The sequence below is a fragment of the Marmota marmota genome, unplaced genomic scaffold (assembly GCF_001458135.2).
Source record: "Marmota marmota marmota unplaced genomic scaffold, marMar, whole genome shotgun sequence".
Lineage (NCBI taxonomy): Eukaryota > Metazoa > Chordata > Mammalia > Rodentia > Sciuridae > Marmota > Marmota marmota.
In genome coordinates, this window is record NW_025999977.1 from 28,374,559 (window position 1) to 28,391,790 (window position 17,232).

Genomic DNA, 17,232 nt, shown 5'->3' on the forward strand with positions numbered 1-17,232 from the left:
TGGGGGAACTAGGTCTCATTGATTAAATATTTCATATTTATTTTCTTCTAACCCTTGCCCAAGTGGGAAATTTAAAAGAATCCATAGTATAGAAAATCTGAGCATAAAATATGGCTGAGAAACAGGATTGAATCTGGTAAAACCAATTACATGACTTTATTTGAACACATTTTCTTACGGAGTATGGACAAAGGAAGAAAATGAGGTTAGTAATTACTTCTTAAATTAGGAGCATGGTGACCTTGTGCAAATTCTCCTACAATTCTGAGTAAAAAGACACATTCTGCAGCCCACAGTAGACAGCAATAATTACAGACGTAATTCTAGAAGAAAAAAAAAGAAACAGCCTCAAGTTGTTGACTCCAGCTGTTCTCTTCAAATGAATCAGAAGCTGAGCACTCCAGACCTCTCTTAACAATAGCTTTAGAGGAACTGAGGATCAAGGGTACAGGCTTGCAGAACAAGGCTGAGATATCTGCCATAATATATCATAGTACGTACCTGGCTTTAACGACAGTGATTCAGTCATATTGATGATCACTATCAGGCAATTTTTCCTCTTTTAATTTTAACAACAATAGGCTTCATACATGGAAAATTTCTTTTTTCTTAAAAGTAGCTTTTGGCAAATTCGACAGGTTTGATGTAGGTTTATATTAATTTTTTTAGGCAATAATGATGTAGTGAGGCATGAGACTAGTAAGTCATGAAGCAGTCATGCTTGAAGAATCTGGATAACTTCAGGAATAGTGGTTGAAGAAAGGGTTTTAAATCAGAGAAATTGAATTTGAATTCTGGATGAGTTGTTTATTTGTTGTAGTATGACCTTGGACATATAACCTCACTGAACCTCAGTTTCCTCAATTACAACAAAGTACAAAACATATGGTTATGTTTTAACGCTAAGAGTCACTACTTTCCAATACATTTTTAGTTCTGATTAGAGACTTGGGTAACCTTTGAACTGGAATAGTTAGATAATTTCTTGATATGTCAATTCACATCTTTTTTTTTTTTTTTACCACCGTAAAGCCATAAAATATGGTTACCAAAAATAAAAATGTAACTAATTTTAATGTGAAAATTTAGCTTATCTTTGACTGATCATAATTGAAGACAAATATTGGTTGAGATCAGAAAGTTGATCTGTGACTCATACATTTTTCATACAAATGGAAAAACCCTCATTCATAGCTTCAGGTGTCAAATGCCATGTTATTTGGCTGCCCAATGAGAATGCCTCACCGAGTTTCCCACCACCAGCTTAAGGCCACCTTTGGATCCCAAAGGTTTTTGGTCTCTTGTGGTCAATGTGGGACTGCATTAAGTGGTCTCAAGCTGGGAAGAGAAGAGAGAGGACTATTCATCATCATCACACTCACCTTAATGTAGTTTAAAATCAATACCACCATTTGATCTTCTAAACACAGGATGGAGAGAGAGCAATTCAAAGACCTCCACATCGTAAACTCAGGAAAAGTCCAGCTCCATATTTTTGAGACTAGGAAAAGATTTTACCTAAAAGTATGCAGTGCTTTTCAACCTCCATGTAAGGAGTTTTAAGGAAACTGTTGTTCATTGTATTTCTTCTTTGGTACCCAGGGCTCCATCAGGTAATTGTTGGTGTCATTGAAAAGCATCTAGTAAGGAAATTCTGCAAAAGTGAAAAGAAAAACGAGTGAAAAGTGAAAAGAAAGGAGTTAACTCAGAGACAAATCCCCAGCTCCCTCGCTCTCTTTTCAAATTTAAAATAAATTATTTTCCCCCTTCTCATTTCAGTTACATTGATTCTTTCCACAGCATGCAATCTAGTTTAAAAAGAGTTGTTGAAACTAACTGCTTTATAGGTACTGTTATTATTTCATAATTTATCTTTAATGGGAGGAAGATTAACAAAGCTGGGTGAATTTAACTTATGATTGCTTTAGAATTCTGAACAGCATATGCTCAGCTCAGAAAACCGTGTCTCCACTGGAATCTAGAGATCTCATCCTGCTCAATATTTGGGGGAAGGGTTGGAGATTTGGAACAGAAACCTCCCAAGAAGTTCAGCTGATAAAATTTCCAGAGGCTGTTGCCAATCATTTACTATATGAAGGGTTTTATATTTATTGTACCTTGTAGTCCTGAAAGGGAAGTGTAAGTAATTGTTTCCATTTCTCAAAGAAGAGTTACACTATACCAAAAATATGTGGATCAGCAAAGTGTTTCACATTAAAGTCTATGTAATAATGTGTTATATAGGCAAATCAAGCTTGTATTTCTCTTAATGATTTTCAAAATACTTCATTTAAACAAAAATGATTAGTTTTCAAGAAAAGAGATTAATTATGAAACAGAAGCAGATTTATTACATCTTAGGCAAAATGCATTTGCAACTTTCATAATTATCTGTTGTCTCTGCAGTGTTACTTCAGAACTTTTACTGGTGAAGTATGAAACATCTTAAACACCTAGAATATTTAAAAATAAATCAACAATATGACTAGAAGTTTAACTCTGTATTTTTTCCATCATTATACTCAACTCAGATTAGTTGGTTATTTATCTTGAAAAAAATACCATATTACCATGTATTTTTGCATACGTTATATTCAATTTTCAATAGTTTATTTCAATTTTCAGTAGTTTATTTTGTTAAATATCAGAAAGGTTAAGTCAATTGTCTGACAAACTCAGACAGCTAGTAAGTACCAGAGCCAGAATAAGAAATGAGCCTTATTTCTAATGCTTGTGAATATGTCACAATTTTTACATAAAGAGACTCTGCTCTGCGACAGATTTCTCTTTGAGGTGGTAATTCAAAGTTCATAATGTATCTCAGATGTACAATGAAAATAGAAATCATCTGGGGGAAAATCTATAAACTAATTAATCTTAGTTTGGATTACACTTAGTAACAGCTTTTGGGGTCTCAGGGTCATTTCCTCTTCTTCTTCTTTCCCTAAGTTGGGGGTCAGTGTTTAACAAAGAAGTAGCAAAGTGACAGGACAGGGATCCAGTGCCCATCCAGAGTGGCCTCTGATCTGGTTGGTGGGATGAGACCCACACTGACACTTGTGTGGGTACTGTTCGTCCTTGTGGGTTTTATGGTATAAGCATGCAGCGAATGTGAGGCCAGTCTAGTTATTACCAGCTTGAGTAAAGTAAGATGATTTAGCCAACCTCAGTCCCAACCTCCATTATAGATGCTTCTGAAGTCTGGTTGATATTAATTATATTTTATGACGGCTTAAAAACTCTTACCAGCAGTGCTTGCTGCATAATCACTCTCATATCATGTTAGCAAACTCTCCAACCTATGGGAATAGGGAAATAAGACTTAGCAGAAGCAAAAAGAAAATCTGTCCTTTCTCCTGATTGGGAAAGAGATGAAAGAAGTAAAACAGAGTGAGAACACACCACAGAATAGAAAGGGGTTGTGTTAGTTAGGAACGTAAACCCACAACTGGGAGGGCTTTCCTAGTCAGTTTGACCACTTCTCTTTGTGCTGTGAGAAGGGCCATCTCCCAGGATTTCTAATACCACCCACACCACTGACCTGGAAGAGCAGGCTGGCGGTATCAGCATTTCCAGTCCCAGGGGAATAACACCCCCAGGGGAACTAACTATTTTCCCAAAGGAGGTTCTACTCTCAAGATAAATGCAAACATATGTCCACAAGTAAAGTGTAGAAAATTGATAACAAACTCATTTATTATAACCCAAAACTGAAAACAAGCTTACTCTCCTTTAAAGGAGAAAATAAGACCAGGTCCAGTAGTGCATGCCTGAAATCCCAGCAACTTGACAGTCTGAGGCAGGAGGATGGAAAGTTTGAGGCCAGCCTCAGCAACTTAGTGAGACCCTGTCTCAAAATAGAAAATAAAAAGGACTGAAGATGAAGTGTGGTGGTAAAGGACATCTGGGTTTAAACCCTAGTCTCACACACACACACACACACACACACGCACACACACACTCACACACAAGAAAAGAAAATACAAATAAAATTTTTGGCATGTTATATTCATACACTGGAATACTACTTTGTAATTTAAATGAAAATACAAAACACAAATGCCTAGTGTCTACAACATAGATAAATTGAATCTCTAAAACCTTTCATTGAGCCAAAAAAAAAAACAGAAATAAAAGAGTACTTTAAACTCATAAATAGAGAACAGAACAATCTGTGGTGATATAAATTAGAAATCATTTCCCGTGCTAAAGAGGGTATATTGACTAAAATATAGAAAGGAAAGTTCTAATTCTGTTTTGAGTGGTACAGAGGCACATATAAATCCCCACCCCCTTCAAATACCAACAAAGCCACAATCATTTGCCTTGCAAAATGTTCTGATTTCCAGTGAGCCACCAAATTATTCAGGAAGTAACTATACTGTCTATGCATCAAGGCCATTCACTTGCTAATTTTGACATTAGTCTATTTTATGGCCTGATATGTTCTCATATGCCAACCCCATTTATGTAGGTAGTGGGAAGGAAACTTTCCTAAAACCATTTAATCAACTTATATTTGTATTATGTTCTGAGTCTTAGTAAACACCTACATTTACTTTCTCATTTAATCTTCAATATACCTGTAAGACATAGCCACATAATTCATTTTGCTGGTAAAAAAATTAAACGTGGAAAGAAGTTAGTAACAGGCAGACATGGAACTTAAGTACTTTTCTTGGGTCTTAGTTTGGGCTGCTAACACAGCATACCATAGACCAGGTGACTTAAAGAATAGAAATTTATTTCCCACTGGATTGTGGCTGGGAATTTCAAGATCAAGGTACTGGCAGTTTTTGGTTCCTGGTGAGGGCTTTCTTCTTGGATTGCAGAAGTTGTTTTCTCTTTATATCCCACATAGTGGGGAGAGAGATTATCTTTCTCATTGTACTTTTTGTAGGAGCATTATACTATTCATGAGGCTCTACCCTCGTGAACTAATTATGTTCCAAAGGCAACTCCAAATAGATTGGAGATTTAGGCTTTCACATATGAATTCTGGGGAGACATAAACGTTTAGCACATAGCATCTTCTGACTCTAAAGCTTTGCTAATATGAATTGCACATTGTCTGTTCTTCCTAAGTATGGCTGCCACAAACCATATCTTGAATTTATGTTTCTATACCAGAATTTTCTTGACTTTTTTATCAATCTCCCAATGATCCTTGTTAGCCTGTTTAGGTAATAGTGAAGCAATAAGAATACTACCTTGTAAAACAAAAATAAAACTGCACATAGGAGGGGAAAGATGCAATCTTAACTGACAAGTAAAACTGTAAAACAAAAGTTATTCCAAAGAGTAATATAAAAGAATGATAACTACAATCTATCACATTTAGATTATCAAATCAGTGGTGTATATTGAATAATCATTAAAGCAAGTCTACATACAAAGTAGTTTGGTAAGAGGTCAAACTTAAAAATTTTATAGTCGACATGACTCAAGAGACAGAATGATGGTGGTAATATTTCTGCTCTAATACAAAGAAGTTATATGTGCCTCTGAAGAAATGTCACATGTAGTGTTCACATGGAATGACAAACATGTTTTGTTTGCATGTCAATTCCCAGTTGCTTAGTGATGACTGCCTGGATATCCATGATGTGCAGGACTAACAGTCCTTGGTTGGGCTTTATGTAAGTGTCACTAAATGTGCATAGGTTGAGAGTGGTGACCTTCATAACACATTTTGGACATTCCTTGACTATGGCTTTAAGAGATTCCTAGTCCCTAAGCACAGCTTTAGGAAAGCATCCCCCCCACCCTTTTTTATTGCTTCTATACTTCCTCCAGACATATATTATCAAGAGACAAACAACTGCAGTTCATATGCTTAAGATGCCTAAAAAGTGACAGGCTTATGTCAGGACAGGTAATAGACATCAATGCATAGCGGCAGATACAATGCAGTATTAATCCCTGCATCCTGCTTAGGTTAAGACCTTCCTGGAATCATCTGTCATAACTGTGTCACACTTAAGTATCTTTATCTCATCCAAGCAAATAGTTTATTCTCTACCCCACACCCTATGTCTGCTCATCTGAAATGCTTTCTGTAACTCTTGTCTTTGCTCTATTTTCTGTGAAACAAAATAATAATAAAAATTTTACCTTGCATTTTATGTAGAAATTTAAATTCTGTCCTTCTTTCTGATACATTAAATAATTTTAGAAGTTGGGCCAATGTAATTTCAGTGTCTTGTTTAAGGGAGGGGGGGAAAATAGGACCAAATGTGCAAGTAATCAAAGAAACAGCTTGTTTTCTTAAATTCAGCAAAACCTTAACTACCTGACTTTTCTACCTTTAATATTTATTTGCTGTCAAAGAGCATATGCAGATATGGAATATACAGACATAGTGTATGCAAAAGCAGAGTAGCATAAATATCCAGCAGAAATACATGTTGAATATATTAAGGTAGGCTCCAAACAATGCCAATGTACATTGTCCAGTTCTTCTAAATACTGTGGTGGGATTTCCGAATTCAATCAATTTAGGTCCATGATGCTTAAAGTGCATCATGTATCCCAAAATGCTAACCAAATACTCAAGGAGAGACAATGGTTAATCTGATAGTTCCTTATTGCATGTCCTGCTACATAGAACATAAGAAATGAAATGTCAGAACAAGCAGAAGTGTAAAACTTCACTTCGTATTAGTGGACTGATTTTAAAGATTTTTCTATTTCTCAGATTCAATGTCTGTGCCAGTGTGATTTGCACAGTGCCAAGGTAAATGCTACACTTTCTGCACTTAACCCTGGACAGCAGCTTCTCTGTTGTGTTCAAATAAACACACTGATCTCTACCAAGATTTGCTGCAATGCAGTGGTGATTTGAGATAATTGTGTCAATAGAATAAAAAAGAATAAATAATTCCCCCTCCAATTTATGGTAAACCATTTTTCAATCCTAGTATTTTTTGGATATGTTGAGGAAAGAAAAAAAATTTACTGTGGTTTGTTTGTAACTGTCTTTTCTTTTTAAATAATAATAAAAAGTGAAATGATATAGTAAATAAGTTTAAGTCCTTTTTTCATGTTTATTTCTTATGTAATTAGAATAAAATATGTGTGTGTGTTTGTGTGTGTATTGCTCCAGGGTTTTTCAGAGGATTAAATGGTATAGTGAATGGGAAACTATGTAGAAACCTAAAGAAAATGTTCTTAACCTGGATATGACCTGGGTATTCAAGAGCAAACTGACACTATTCAAGCTATTAGAGTTCGTGGACAAATTTTAGATTTCTATGGAAATGTTGTTTGTGGATGTGCACCATATTTAAATGGTGCTTTTTTTTTTTTTTGTATCAGTATTCCCTTTAGTAAACACAAGTAGGGGTTATCCTTTTCCATTTAGATGAGGAAACAAAGGGCAGATAACACATTATGTGAAATTGATTCTGGTTCTCAGAATCAGGTTTTCTTGATTCTAATTCTCTCTTCTTTCCACTATCCTAGACATTCTCTCACAGTTACAGAACCAGAATTCTCCTTGAATGTATGCTATTGTAATTTCAAAGACACTGAAAAAAAATCTCAGCCATCTAAAACACATTCCTGTATAGATTTTAATGTTATTTATGATCATTTTCTTTTAGGCTATGTCTTCTTTGAATAATGGACCAAGTAAGCAGAGCCAGCATTTAAGTTCAGACAACCATTCCTCAGTTGGGAGAAGTTTCTGGGTAAGAATCTGCCCCCTGCTGGAATGCATTCATATATGGCAAATGTTCCAAGAGGACATTCATTTAGCAGCTACTTATCAGCTTTGTACCTTGTACATTAGTATTAGATAGAGGAAAGAAAGGAACCCTGTCTCTTTCAGTTTCTCACTTGAGAAGGGTCTTGAGTATGCAGAGATATTAGATTTGCATTACACAAAGTGAATCATGTGTGCTATTTAGACCACAGGGGGGCGAATAACTTGGTGTATAGCTGAGTGGTTGCTTAGGATACTGTTATAATAATTCAGATGACAGTGATGAGTAGTAGAAGGAGGAATGGCATTAGTGATGGGAGGAAAGGTTGGATTTGGTAGATATTTAAATATAACAGACTCTTAATGGCAATGGCTGTTGGATTGATTGATGAGTGGAGTGAGGGAAAAGATGGTTTGGTGAGGGTGCCTGGATTTCTTACATGGGCCTCCAGGATGGGGATGATGGTGTCATGAGCAATTGAGAGTGGAGATTTTTATTTAATGAGGTTTGTGAGTTTAACCATAGAACTATTTATTTATTTTTTTTCAAAAGATAACATGACAACTTGAAAGATTGGGTGGAAATACTTGAAGTTGTTTTTGATTGTTTCTTGCTTGCTCTTTGGATGGTCAGAGGAGCTATCATAATGCATAGCAGAGAAATTTTCCACAGTTGAGGTCAGATCCAGCCAGTGGTTTGATTGTGTGAACTCTGTCCTGTCTCACCGATGGCACAATTTCCACGCCTGTCATGTTGTGGTGCGTCATAGAGACAGTCAACTGGCAGGAGTGCGTTCTGTTTACCGGGAGCATTCATAGCTTGAAATTGATTTGTTAATTTCATCAGTGACTGCCAGGCATGCTAGGAATAGGAGGTGAAGGGGAACTTGGTACCCTGAATGATAGGCGGGAAACTTGGAGTTCTTCCAGGCGGTACCCAAGTGGCTTTCTACATGTTGCCAGAAGCAACCTCAGGACATGTGCCACTTCTCCTTTCCCTGCTGTGAAATGAGGGCAGCTGCAGATGTGAGATGCTGTGCTGTGGAGGTCCATTCACTTCATGGGGGCAGGAGGCCAGCACATAGCATCATGGGGCCAGAAGACTCAAGGAAGAACCCTTCAATGTCACTCATGTGTGAGGTGAAATGACCCTTTGGCTTGATTCATCTGTTTTAAATGTTTCCTTTATTATAGAAAAATATGAATAAGTATTTTTTTATGGCCACAAGTATTTCTAGTGTGACATTTATTTTTAATTCTCCCACACTAAAGTGTAGGTAACAAAGGTAATATACTCATTTTTTAAAGAAAAGAACATAAGCAAGAGTTTCAGTGACTTGCCTAAGGTCATTATATAGTTAACAGTATAAACCTAACCAAAGTACAAACCTAATCATTCACAGCAATAAACAGAACCAGGGAGATTTTTGCCCCCAGGAGACATTTGGCAATGTCTGGAGACAATGGTTGTTGTAGACTGAGGGTTGGTAATAAGATGCCAAAAAACACCCCACAATGCACAGGAAAGCTCCCAGCCCACCTCCACACACATACTGCAAAGAATTATTCAGCCCCAAGTTGTGTAGTTCTAAGACTGGATTCAGGTAGGATGTGTCTAGATCAAAGTTTGTAGGTAATTATGGAATTAATCTATGGAGTTTCTAGTTTTCCTACATACTCTACAATTTGCAATTTCTGGGGAAAAAATTCCAGTAGATGTGGAGATGGGGTCACATAGCTGCTAGAAGAAAGATTAGAAGATACATATTGCTATCTGGGAAGTATAGCCTATCCATTTTATCATTATTACATAACTTTTCACCTATTTTTCTGAAGATAATAAACCTTATTAGGGCCTAAGAACAATCCAACAAAATTGGATTTTGTAGAGATAATTGTAGAGAAAATTGTCTGTAGAAATAATATCAAGACTAAATTTTGATCATAAATACACAATGAAAAACCTATTATAATGAGACTTTAAAAATCCAAATATAACTTTAATTTTGAATGTTTCCCTGTCCACTGTAATATGGACAATTTTTAGAATTGGTGTTTTTATTTGTTTCTGTGATGCCAGGGACTTAAACCAGGGTCTCCTACCAGGCTACTGCCCTACCATTGAGCTGTATCACCAAACCTAGAACTAGAATTTTTAGATGAAAATGCTCAATTTCATAAGTTATAATTTCCACAGGATTTTAGCAAGTAAAAATATTTGCATCAATGGAATTTTTATCAACACCAAGTAGCAGCCTTGGAAGGGGATATAGAAGTAAAGTTATGGAGGGCAACATTCAGTTCCTATAAGTAATTAGGAGGGAGTTTGCCAACAGACTGTCGAGTACTCTGCAGAATGGAGGAATGCGGTGAGACCAAGATGGATCCATGAAAAACCACTGACACTGGGTCTCTGTTCTAGGACACTGTGGTAATCCTGTGGAATACAGCTACACCTTGATATTTTTCATTTTCAGTTCTGTACTCATGTCGAAGCTCTTTTTAAGAGCATGCAGAGGTTTCATTTGAACACATTCAGCCCTTCTTGCTCACCAAAAATGCTTTGTATTCTGAGAAGTAATGTAAATAAATCAAAGGACTGGGAAACTGGGAAACGTGAGCAGTAATGCATCTATCTTTGGAAATTTCCTCTTTAGCAGTACCTTATTTATTGCTTGCTCAGAGAAAATGTGCCAATTTGAGAATCGTACAAAGGAAAATATTCAGTAAAGCTATTTCCTCTGTATGTACAATCACTCCATAAAAATACTGTTTTCCCATTTTGCTCCTGTGAAAAACAACCTAAGCATACTTTTTTTTTCCCCTCACTGATTTCAGAGATGGACTCTCCTGTCCTGGATCAGGTAAGTAGGAAGTTTCCATCTGTCTATTGCATTGTTTTCTAGGGTTATGAGCACCTCTATGTCCTTGAGACATCCTTTAGAACTGCAGTTATGAATATATTTAAATGACATTACAATGCATCTTACATGACATACTTAAGACTTGGAAAAATCATTGGCAACCCAAGCTCTGACAAATCTTGACACAGGTAGTAGAGATGAAGCTAAAACAATTAGAAGGGACATATGTTCTCTAAGAGCAGTTGCCATCAGAAGTCGTTGATGTCCATAATTGCTTCACATGGCTCCAGTGTCTGCAAATCCACAATAAATTTCCCTTCAAGTTAGAGCCTGAATGTGGCAATGCAATGCCAATAAAGAGTGAGAAGAGCAAACCAAGTCAGTGAGATGGTGAACAAAAGGTACACCCCTATTTAGCATTGATGCCAATGATCCTTGCAAAGAATCCGCATGTGATGGAGCACAGTATCTGTCCTGTCATAGGGGTTTATGGCACACATTAATGCCTCTCATTATGTCCCCTGTTAATAGAATCCTGATTGTAGCTGGAGAAGAAAAATACAATGAATACAAATTTAGGGTTTTGCTCTCCTGAAGAAGGCAGACTTGCATAGGAGTGTATGGTTTCTTCTTTTTCCTCTGTCTCTCTCCTTGAAAGCAGACATGAAACCTGGAATTGAGCAGCCATCTGGATATCACCAGGAAGCAAATGCAAAGATGGTGGAAGAGAAAGCAGAATTGCCAGAAGTCCAAGATGATCTCACTGAGCACCTGTTTGTCTGGCAACAAGTCTGCTCTGGACTTTACTGTATGATAAGATGTGAGTCTCTGAAGCATGATATACTCAGAACTGAGAGCATGATTTTTTAAAATTGAAGTTGTATAATCAGGGTATGATATTTCTGTCTCACATGTTAGTATAGAATTTCAAGAACTGCTGAAGTTAGAAAGCCAATGTAATACATAGGGAGTAATTTCCAATGAGTTTTACAAGGTTATTTGACCTCTCCTTTAGTTATTACAACTATTCTAGTGATAGTGGTTGGAGGTAAAGCATAATGAGAATAGAAATAAGGAAAAGAGTAATGGAAAAGTTGAGAATATAGAAAACTAAATCTTAGAAATATTAGATGTGCTTCATCTTTATGTATAACATTTTGTATAAAGATGTTAAATAACCCACCACACACACGTATGTATCAGCATATGTGTATATATATAAATATGCACATATGTGTATAAATTTATGTGTATATCATATATATACATATATATGTGTGTACATATGTGTGTGTATATACACACATATATAATTTTATGCCTGGTGCTGTTTCGTCACTAATAACCCATGTGACATTTAACAAGTCACTTAGTTTCTCCAGTCCATTTTTTTAAATCAGTTTGTAAATCACATTTTATATGAAACCCTACCTGCTATGCAAGTCATCTTTAAGTCTTATAAGGAGGTTTCTGTAGCTAACCTAGATCAATTGCCCTCCTTGACAAGAACAGAGTTGATCTCATTGCTTCTAGTGGCTGAGGGAAAAGTCTAAGGTCATCAGAGGTAGTTTGCCCTGGGTGCATCATTTGCTGTCTTTTCATGTTTTTTTTTTTTTTGCCTGTTTTTTCTTTGACTCTGGATGTGCTTGATAATCTCCTGGCTAGTATAGACTGAAAATGTCCATTCACAACTCATATGTCAATTCCCTAATTGCTACCATAGCTATCCTTGAACTTGGGTCCCCAAGTATGTAACTGGGGTTAACAAGATTATAGGGTGAGGCACTGATATGATAGGGTTAGTGTCCTTGTAAGACAAGGCACCTGAGAGCTTACTCTTTTTCTCTTTGTATATGGCTGCACCAAGGAAAGGCAAGAACACAGCAGAGGCAGTTGTCTGCAAGCCAGGAAAAGTCCCCCTCTGAGAAACTTCATTTTGTTTAGTTGATTTCCTAGAATCTTGATCTTGGACTTCTAACTTCCTTTATGGTTGAAGAATCAATTTCCATTAAGTCCATATTTTTCTGTTATGGGAGCCTGAGCAGACTGACATTATTCCAGGTATTCTACCTTCAGAGTCCCTAGGACTCTGCCCAAGTAGCTATCTATAGCAGCCTTGAGTGGCCAGTCTTCCCATGGTGCTCTGAGTTTTACCACATGAATGCAAAACCTTAACTTCAATTTAAACATTTTCTGAAATTTCTGTTGGATAAAAAGTCTTGCTGTCCGCCTTCCCTTAGCTGATGGCCACTTTTCTGTCTTGTTGGAAGACAGACAAATGTCTTTCACTTCTTTGCAAAGTTTTTTTCTTTCTCTCCTTTTAATCTTTCTTTCATTTCTTATTTTTGAGAAATACCTAGATTTCATATATTTGATCCTAAAAGGATTTAGTTATATTAGTATTCTCCAAAAGGATGAAACAAATAGAAGAAAAAATAGATAGATAGATAGATCCAATGTCATCCTTGCAAAAGCCTTAGTAGTATAATCAAGAATGTCAGAATCACCTTATGGGCAGGTCATTACTAGTGCCAATGCATATTTTCAGTATTAAGCATTTAAATGGTTCTTATTCTATCCAATTATGAATCTTCTTCAATCTTTCTTTAAAGATTTGAATTCAATAACATCATAGGATATGATATCAAAATACAAAACAGTAACCTTTATATACATAATAATAAACATATTAAAAAAGAAATCATGAAAGCAATCTCAATAACTCTTAAATTTGGTCTTTTTATGCTATCCCATATTTCTTGAATGTTCTGCTCGTGGTTTCTTATCATTTTCTCTGTGTGGTCTATATTCTTTTCAAGATGATTTATTTGATCTTCATTATCTGATGTCCTATCTTCTAAGTGGTCTACTCTGTTGATGATGGTTTCATTTGAGTTTTTAATTTGTTTTTTTTTTATTTTAAGGATTTCGGGGTTTTTTTCATTGGTTTGTTTTTTGTATAACCTCTATCTCCTTTTTGAGGTGAACTTTTGCCTCTTGGATTTGTTTATGTAGCTCATTGTCAAAGTGATATTTCACTGCCTGTATTTTTTATATTATGTCTTCTTTGAAATCCCAAAACATTTTAACCATGTATATCCTGAAATCTTTCTCTTGTCTTTTTTTCTGCTGTAGCTGCCAATGCTTCTAATAATGTGTTGTCCTGATTTATTTGTGGTACTTTCTTCCCTTGTCTTTTCATGTTGCTCATGTGTCTTACTTTCCAGCTCTGTGAATCTGATGTGTTATTGTTTTTACCCTATAGATTTATGGTGCTATTGTAAGGTTCCAAGAAATCTCCTTTGTTGGGAAGGACAAAGTTAACAGATCCCTATATCAACAATACATCACCTATGAACAAATTGTTTTATTAAGATATTTACAGTTTAGTCTCAATGTCCAGAAATTTTGGATTCAATTATTATTTAAAACATAATCAGTAGTTTCATAAAAAAGTTTACAGGACTTAAAAACAGCATACTACAGGGACACAGCCACATCAATGTTTATAGCAGCACAATTCACAATAGCTAAACTGTGGAGCCAACCTAGATGCCCTTCAGTGGATGAATGGATAAAAAATGTGGCACATATACACAATGGAATTTTACTCAGCAATAAAAGAGAATAAAATCATGGCATTTGCAGGTAATTGGATGATATTGAAGAAGATAATGCTAAGTGAAGTTAGCCAATCCCCCAAAAATAAATGCTGAATGTTTTCTCTGATATAAGGAGGCTGAATTATAGTGGGGTAGGGAGGGGGAGCATGGGAGGAATATTTGAATTATAGATAGGGAAGAGGGGTGGGAGGAGAAGGGAGGAGGCAGGGAATTAGCATGGATGGTGGAAAGTGATGACATCACTATCCAAAGTACATGTATGAAGGCACAAATTGGGTATCAACCTACTTTATATACAAACAATGATATGAAAAATTGTGGTATATATGTTTAATAAGAATTGTAATGCAAAAAAAGTGCACGTATAAAGACATGAATTGGCGTGAAGACACTTTATATACAAAAATATGAAAAATTGTGCTCTATATGTGTAATAAGAATTGTAATGCATTCCACTGTCATGTATTGACATTTAAATAAAATCAATAAAATAAAATAAAGAAAGCAATCTCATTTACAACAGCTCCAGGAAAAAGAAAGAAAGAAAGCACTAGGGAGAAATTTAACCAAGAAGTTGTAAAAAGTTTGCAATAAAAATTGCAAAAAAAAGATAAAAAAAAATGAAGAAGACATTAAAAATGAAAAACCTTCCATGTTCAAGGATTAACGCTGTTAAAATGGCTATACTACCCAAACGATTTACATTTTCAGTGTAATCCCTATCAAAAGACCACTGTTATTCTTTCGGGAATAGAAAAAAAATAATCCTAAAATTCATGTGGAATCATAGAAGATCCTAAATAAGCAAAGTAATATTTAACAAAAGAACAAAGCATTATAATACCTTGTTTCAATGCATACTAAAGAGCTATAGTAACCAAAACAACATAGTACTGGTAAAAAATAGACATACCTATCAACAAAACAGTGCAGTGATCTCCAAAATAAAGCCATTGATTTATAGCCATCTGATTCTCCACAAAGGCACCCAAAACATACATTGGGCAACCTCTTTCCAATGGTGCCAGGAAAACTGGATATCCATCTGCAGAAGGTTGAATCTCCCCCCTCCTCTCAGGGAATTATTCTGACATAAATTTCTTATGTACATAAATGGATACACCACAGTGAATCTCAACATCATGTACAACCACAAGACTGGGATCCTAATTAGAATGAGCTGTACTCTATGTTTGTATAAATAAGTCCAATTATACTCTGCTGTCATGTATAACTAACAAGAATAAAAATTAAAAAAAAAAACTTAAAATAACAACAGCAACAAAATATTCAATCTTCTGAGGATGATATTTCAATTTTCGAAAGATTAGACCCTGCCATTTACCTTAGGAAAACCAACAAGAGTACTGAAGCTCATCCAGTTGGAATTCACATACACATATGAAGTCTCACCAAACTCTCCTACATAAAATTTATTAAGGCACTGGGTGCTGTGGTACATGCCTGTAAACCCGGCAACTTGGTAGGCTGAGACATGAGTATCTCAAGTTTGAGATCAGCCTTAGCAACTTAGCAAAACCCTGCCTCAAAATAATAATAAAAAAAAAATTAAAAAGAGTGGGGATGTGGTTCATTAATTAAGTGCTCCTAGGTTCAATCTTCAGTATCCCTCCACCCTTCAAAAAAGTTATTGGCTGTTTTTTTTTCCCAAAAAATGTATTTTAAGTTGGTCTATTAGCTAAGAAGGATTTTCTTAAGATAAATTCAGATACCTCTAAAATTTTCCTATCATGATCAATCAGTATAGTTCCATGACCTAATTAGTTTTTGCAGGTGAGCAGTCTCAAGATGTAATCCTTTTGCTAGCTAGCCCTGGAGCAGTAAAAAGGAAAAAAGAAGAAGAAGAAAAACTATCCACCTGAAGGCTGAAATTAGAATTTTTTCATTAGTAGCAAACAACTGGATATAATGAAAAAGAATCATAGAATCTCAGAGCTGCAGTGGTTTTTGCTAATCTTTTTATTCAAATTCTACATTTTTATAGAAAGTCAATTTTGTGATTAATGATAATGTATATTCATTTAAGAATAGAAGGTATTATAATGCTAGTAATTAATAAGTTAGACCTCTGAGAATTTCTGAAAATGTATATATCCTTAAAGGCTGTGAGTTCCATATTGGTACTGAAAATTCCAGAACTGTAAAAAGAACTTGAACAACCCAGAAGCTCATGTTACTAATCTGACATCGTGAAGCATACCTTCTCTCTCTCTCTCTCTCTCTCTCTCTCTCTCTTTCTGAAAGATGCTGACTCTCTTCATTTCCTGATATGAAAGCTCCTTTTTTGTTTTGTCCTTTAGTCATACTGAATAGTATCTGCTAGAAATGGTATTACCAAGACAGAATTAACCATTTGTATTGTCCCTAAGCTCTTTCCTCCCAGTTATTTTCTCTTGATTATGTAAAATATCTACCTGTCACTTATTTTTATTTTTATTTTCTCTCCATTGCAGAAAATTATCTGCTGGCCTCTGATGGTCTCATGGAAAGTAAAGTAGAAGACAAAGTATTTGTATTTCTATTAAAACAAAAAAAAATCAACATGTTGATTTCCGTGTTATTTGTTTTATATTAATTATCTCTATTATTTTAAAAACTATTAGGTATTATTGTTTCTATACTACAAATTAAGAAAAGGGAAGCTGAGAATAGTTAAATAACTGGTCATAGTAACACAGTTAGTGTGTAAATTAGTATTCAGACCTAGTGTCTGCCTTTCTCACATATTCCTAGTCTTTTTACCATTGTTTCTGCAATGTCTTCCTGCTTTAATAGCAAAACCAACAGTGAATGACAGTTACCCCTGAAGAGGGCTGCTGTGTGGCAGGCATGCTACTTACTGCATCATCACAAATATCAGTGTACATTTGTGTGATATAAAGAGTGTCATTGATAAAAACACAGGTCATGCATGACACTTATTATCTCTGAGATTCAATTATCAATCAATAATGACGTCACTAAACCCTTGCTTTCTTTATTGCTGCCTCCTTGGAACATTATCCAAAACCACAGGCTG

The 17,232-nt window shown here is 35.5% G+C and overlaps 2 long non-coding RNA genes across 2 annotated transcripts; one reads left to right on the forward strand and one right to left on the reverse strand.

Moving 5' to 3' along the window:
- Window positions 1-127: 127 nt before the first annotated feature.
- LOC125617321 lies at window positions 128-3,300 on the reverse strand. Its single transcript, XR_007348301.1, has 2 exons — window positions 3,247-3,300; window positions 128-1,654 (listed from the first exon to the last, which is right to left on the reverse strand). It is a non-coding gene; the product is annotated as an uncharacterized LOC125617321 (long non-coding RNA).
- A 4,022-nt stretch (window positions 3,301-7,322) lies between these two features.
- LOC125617322 lies at window positions 7,323-11,650 on the forward strand. The gene is made up of 3 exons (XR_007348302.1): window positions 7,323-7,691; window positions 10,544-10,569; window positions 11,231-11,650. It is a non-coding gene; the product is annotated as an uncharacterized LOC125617322 (long non-coding RNA).
- Window positions 11,651-17,232: the final 5,582 nt, after the last annotated feature.